This window comes from Mus caroli, chromosome 6, assembly GCF_900094665.2.
Source record: "Mus caroli chromosome 6, CAROLI_EIJ_v1.1, whole genome shotgun sequence".
Lineage (NCBI taxonomy): Eukaryota > Metazoa > Chordata > Mammalia > Rodentia > Muridae > Mus > Mus caroli.
The window spans coordinates 134,983,577-134,989,216 of NC_034575.1; positions in this window are offsets into that span (position 1 = coordinate 134,983,577).

Consider the following 5,640-nt stretch of genomic DNA (forward strand, 5'->3'; position numbering starts at 1 on the left):
GTGGTGTGGTGTGGTGTGATGTGGTGTGATGTGGTGTGGTGTGATGTGGTGTGGTGTGATGTGGTGTGGTGTGATGTGGTGTGATGTGGTGTGATTTGGTGTGGTGTGATGTGGTGTGGTGTGATGTGGTGTGGTGTGGTGTGGTGTGATGTGGTGTGATGTGGTGTGGTGTGATTTGGTGTGGTGTGATGTGGTGTGGTGTGGTGTGGTGTGGTGTGATGTGGTGTGGTGTGATGTGGTGTGATGTGGTGTGGTGTGATGTGATGTGGTGTGATGTGGTGTGGTGTGATGTGGTGTGGTGTGATGTGGTGTGGTGTGGTGTGGTGTGGTGTGGTGTGGTGTGGTGTGGTGTGGTATGGTGTGGTGTGGTGTGGTGTGGTGTGGTATGGTGTGGTGTGGTGTGATGTGGTGTGATGTAGTTAGCGTTTGAAGCTCTTCGCTTGACTGTCCCACAATGATGGACCGATGGACCATAGCCAGGCACAGTGAGCTGTAGTCAAGTCCTCTTCCCCCTTAAGCTTTTCCCTCAGGGTACTTTATCATAGCAACAGAAATGAAATTACAACATACAACCTCTTCACACACACACATACACACACACACACACACACACACACACTCACTCAGGCAGGGGAGATGGTCATAAGAGAATGGAGTTTGGTGACAAGCTGCCATGACCAAACAGTGCCTAGGGCAACCAGAAGCAGAAGAGGTTGTTTTTGGGGTGGCCCAGCCTGGTCAGTGCTTGGATTTCATCCTCAAACCTTGCAGACTGGAAGAGAATTTATTTCCATTGTTTTTCTGCCCATTGGTTGGTGATACATCATCCCTGACATGGAACACTAACATCCCGTGTTAGACCTTGACAGACATACAGGAGGTGACATTTCCTCTCCTTCCAGAAGTGGGAGGAGCCTGTTCATGCTGCATATTCTTGCTGGTGCCAGAATTTCGAAGAAGGAAATCAGGTGTAGTTCCTGTATCCACAGCATTGGTACTCTAGTGGAGAGAAATATTAAATAAGAATGCACCTGGAACCTTAAAACACCACCTGTGTAGGGTCCGTGATTCTTTGTGGCATAAAAGACCACACATAGATGTAATGGAAAAATAACCAGGTAAACAAGCCATCAGGTCAGGCAGCCTGTAAAGAAGGTGTTATGGGGCTGGAGAGATGGCTCAGAGGTTAAGAGTACCAACTGCTCTTCCAGAGGTCTTGAGTTCAATTCCCAGCAACCATATCATGTCGCATAACCATTTATGAGCTCCGATACCCCTTTCTAGTCTGCAGGCATACATGCAAGCAGAATGCTGTATACATAATGTGTGTATATATATATATATATATATATATATATATATATATATACACACATATATATTAAAAGAAGGTATTACAGATGGGAATACACCAGGCAAAGAGAGGGCAACACAAAAGCCCAAGGCTGCAGGTAATTGGGCAAGTTAATGCAAGTTCAGGGAGGCAGCGAGAGAACACACTGAGGAAGCCCGAGAGTCCCATGGGGACAGGGTGCACAGCCCGTTAGCACTTATTCATCCAGCGAGAATGGAAACCAGTCAGCAAGTCTATGCTGTGTTACTGTTCTCGTTGCTTTGGCTGCATGAAACAACTTTAAAAAAAAAAAATAGGACTGATTGCAGCTCCTAGTCTGAGCGGACAGTGATCCAGTTCACAATGGAGGGAAAACCACAGGGGCAGGCAGCCGTGGTGGTAGGAGTGAGCGCCTGCTCCCCCTCATTGCTTGTCTTAGCAGAACAGGAAGCAGAGAGCAGACAGGGAATGAGGGACAGACCAGATAAACCTCAGTGCCTGACCCCAATGGCCCACTTCCTCTGGTGAACGCCCACTTCCTCTGGTGAACGCCCACTTCCTAAAGGTTCTATAACCTTCCAAAACACCAGCCAAAGCCCAAGTCAAGTGTTCAAACACAGACGTCAAACCACGACGCCAGGCTAGTTCGAAGCGGTAGACCAGGCTAGTCCGAAGCGGTAGCGTGGTTGCTGAGGGTGGTGTATGGGTACTTCCTGGCTTGCCCCTACTCGGATCTTCCTTCATCCTCAGCCCCGGGGAAGACAGAATTCAAAGTCTCTGTTGTTTAAATCGTCATGAAACACTTGGAGAACAACGGATGCTGAGCAGCGGAAGACGACAGCTTCAGGGGCTCGCGTTAGAGCAATGAGCGCTGTGTCTTAGGAAGCCCAGGAGTAGAGAGGGAAGGGAAATGGCCAAGGAAACTGTGTCGGTCTGTGGAGGCCTGCAACATCTATAGTCCCCTGACTATTAGGACAGGTAATCTAGGTAGACCTCACTCAAGAACAGGAAAGACGTTTCCCCGGAAGGATCCCATCCACTGCCTGCAGTCTGCATCTTGTGAATATTTCAGCTGCCTTTCCTTTGACAACCTACCTGCCTTGCAGAGCTGAGACCTGCTCAGCCAGCCTTAGTCATGATGTCCATTCTAGCCTCTGGTTCAATGGGGACTAGTTTCTCCGTTTGCTTACATGCTATTTCTTATGCTTCTCTGGAGGAATAGTCACACACACACACACACACACACACACACACACACACACACCACACCCAAACTGGAGAACCCAACAATCTCCAAGAATTAGCTGGAGGGCTAAACATGCAGCAACCAAGAGGCCGAGGTTGAAAGACTGCAACTTCAAGGCCAGTCTGAGCTACACAGGAAAACTCAGTTTCGAAAAACAAAGGGAGAGAGGGAGGGACGAGGAAACAAAGTATTGGAGGGACTGGATATAGGAGGAAGACAGAGTGTCTGCAGTGGGACTGCAGATGGGAGGGAAGCCTGAGGAGACCCTGGTCTCTGCGTGTTACTTAAGGCCTTATTAAACTATTCTTTCAACCATTTCTCTTGGTTCTTTGTGCTATTTTTACCAATAATACTAGCTGTTTAAAAGTCCTACGTTTGACTTAGACTGCCATCTTGTGGATGTTTGGGTTCATAACAAATAACAAAAATTCTAAAACTAAGTCCCTTTCTTCTTCCTCCCCCTCCTCTTTTTCCTCCTCCTCCTCTTTTTCCTCCTCCTCCTCCTCCTCTTCTTTCTCCTCCTTTTTCTCCTCCTTTTCCTCCTCCTCCCCCTCTTCCTTCTCCTCCTTCTCTCCCTCTTCTTCCTCTCCTTCCTTCCCCATCTCCTCCTCTTCCTCCTTTTTCTCCTCCTTTTCCTCCTCCTCCCCCTCTTCCTCCTCCTCCTCCTCCCCCTCTTCCTCCTCTCCTTCTCTCTCCATCTCCTCCTCCTCCCAGCCTCTTCCCTTCCTACAGACTCTCACTGTGTATCCCAGGGTGACTGAAGTTGTATGCTGATTGTGTATTGAGAACCATCCCTCACCCCCACCCCGAGCATCCTCTTGTCTTTACTGTCATCTCTGGTCTGTGCCTCATCCTTTTGCTGACTTGGAAAGAAAGCACAGCTCACGGATCCTGCTCAGTTGGCCAGATACCACCACTGTGGTGACTGCTTGTTTTCCGTTTTCAGCCTGGAGTGCTTCTATTAGTAAAGTTAGAGCGAGTGAAGACGACCTACTACCTCTTCCATTGTCAACATGTCCTAGGAATGTGTGTTCTGATGTCAGGAATGGAACTCAGCCCATTCCATTAGGAAAAACAGGATAGAATGACCTTAAACATAGACCTTCCACAGTGGTCCAGCAATCTCACTACTGGGCCCAGAACTAAACTAATTATTCTGTGATACGCAGAGCCGTCTTCCCTCTCTCATCTATCGTGTCGATGTTTCTCTTGGTCCTTTACTCTGTGCTACTTCCTCAAGTAAGACTAGAAAGTCACTAGTAAGACTAGAGAGTCACTAGTAAGACTAGAGAGTCACTAGTAAGACTAGAGAAGTAAGGAGCGGACCAGTGGGGACTTCAACAGAGGAACACATGTAAAGAAAAAGCGGTGGACCAGGCAACAGAGTGCCATCCGGCCTTGAAGAGGAGCACAGGCCCTCATTTGTAACAACAGCACAGGTGAGCATGCATGTACATGTTCAGTGGAATAAGCCATGAACAGAAAGACAAATATTGTGATCTCCACTGTGGAAGGTTGAAAACAAGTCAGACTCACAGGAGCAGAGGGTAGAGTGCTGGCTCCAGAAATCAGCCCGAGGGATTGGAAAGGTGATGGACAGACAGACAACTTATGAGAGAACAAATAAGTTCAAAGCTCAGTTGTAAACAGTGGTGACAAATATTAACACAAATAAATTGTCTTTGAAAAATTACTGGCTTTCAATATTTTTACCACCCACACCATAAGTACGTGGGGTGATACATTTGTTAAGCATTTCATTGAGCCATTCCACAGTGTCTGTGTCCTAGTGTGTGTGTGTGTGTGTAGGGGTGTGTGTGTAGTACCACCTGTCAATTTTACAAACATGCAGGCAGCTAGGTATGGTGGTTCACATCTAAATCCCAGTATTCAGGATGTGGAGGCAGAAGGATTCAGAATTCAAGGACAGCCTGGCTACATGAGACCTGTCTTTAAAAAAAGGGGGGGGGGAAGGAAGACTGGGGGGAGGACAGAAATAGAAAGGGTAGATGGATGAATAGAAAGATGATAGATAGATAGATAGATAGATAGATAGATAGATAGATGATAGATAGATAGATAGATAGATAGATAGATAGATAGATAATAGACAGTCAGTCATTCAGACAGACAGACAGACAGATTATGAATGGGTGAATGCCTAACAAAGCTTTGAAAGTCTAAGCCCTCAATCTCTTATGCCTTATTGATTAGGGAATATTTTTAAGATCTCTTCCAAGATATTCAGTAGAATACAGAACGTAAGAAGCCTAAACGTTTCCAGAGACCAATAGAAGATGGAACTTGGTGAGTTTGCGAGGAACCAGATATAGTGTTGTGGGGACAGCACGGGCTTCTTGCTGGGGGCCATCTGAAAGCTGTGACCATTGTGAACTTGGAGCCAACCCAAAAGACAAGGTTTGCCTGTGGTGTTTCAGAAGGAAGGCTGGCCTCTGAAGCATCACCTCTGGTTTTTAATGTCATCTAAAAGCCTGTTCGTATGCTCATTGCTAGATCTCTTTGAGAGGGGTCACTTCAGATACCCCACAAGGTGTGCCTGGGTCCAAAGAACATGCTGGGTGAGCGCTTTTCTCTGTGCTCGCCGATACTCCTCAGTGTTCAGAGATGTTGCTGGTGTGGACTTTGGTTCTTCCCAGATTTGCTGGTAATTGTAAGGTCTCTTGGTCTCTCTCTTTTTTTTTTTTAAATGGGACACGAAGTTAATGAGGCTTACTCGACATGAATTGCTAACAGTTGAAGTAATGGCCAATGCACAAGAAAGTTAATATAGAATATTAATCCCCATGAGTGGAGATGATCACTGTTAATTAGCAACTTGGGTGTGCTTGTCATATTAGGAAAAGAAAGTGGATCGGACATGCGTTGGTCCCTATAGACCTTTAGTTTCTAAGTTTATACCTCTCTTCTCATGCACAGTGTGTTTATTTGTTGTGTGTGTTCCCTGTTAGAATAGTGGTTCCTTAAAGACACTGTATTAGTTTCTCTGCTGTGGCTGTGCTAAAATACCACTACAAAACGAAACTTAGAGGGGAGAGAATTT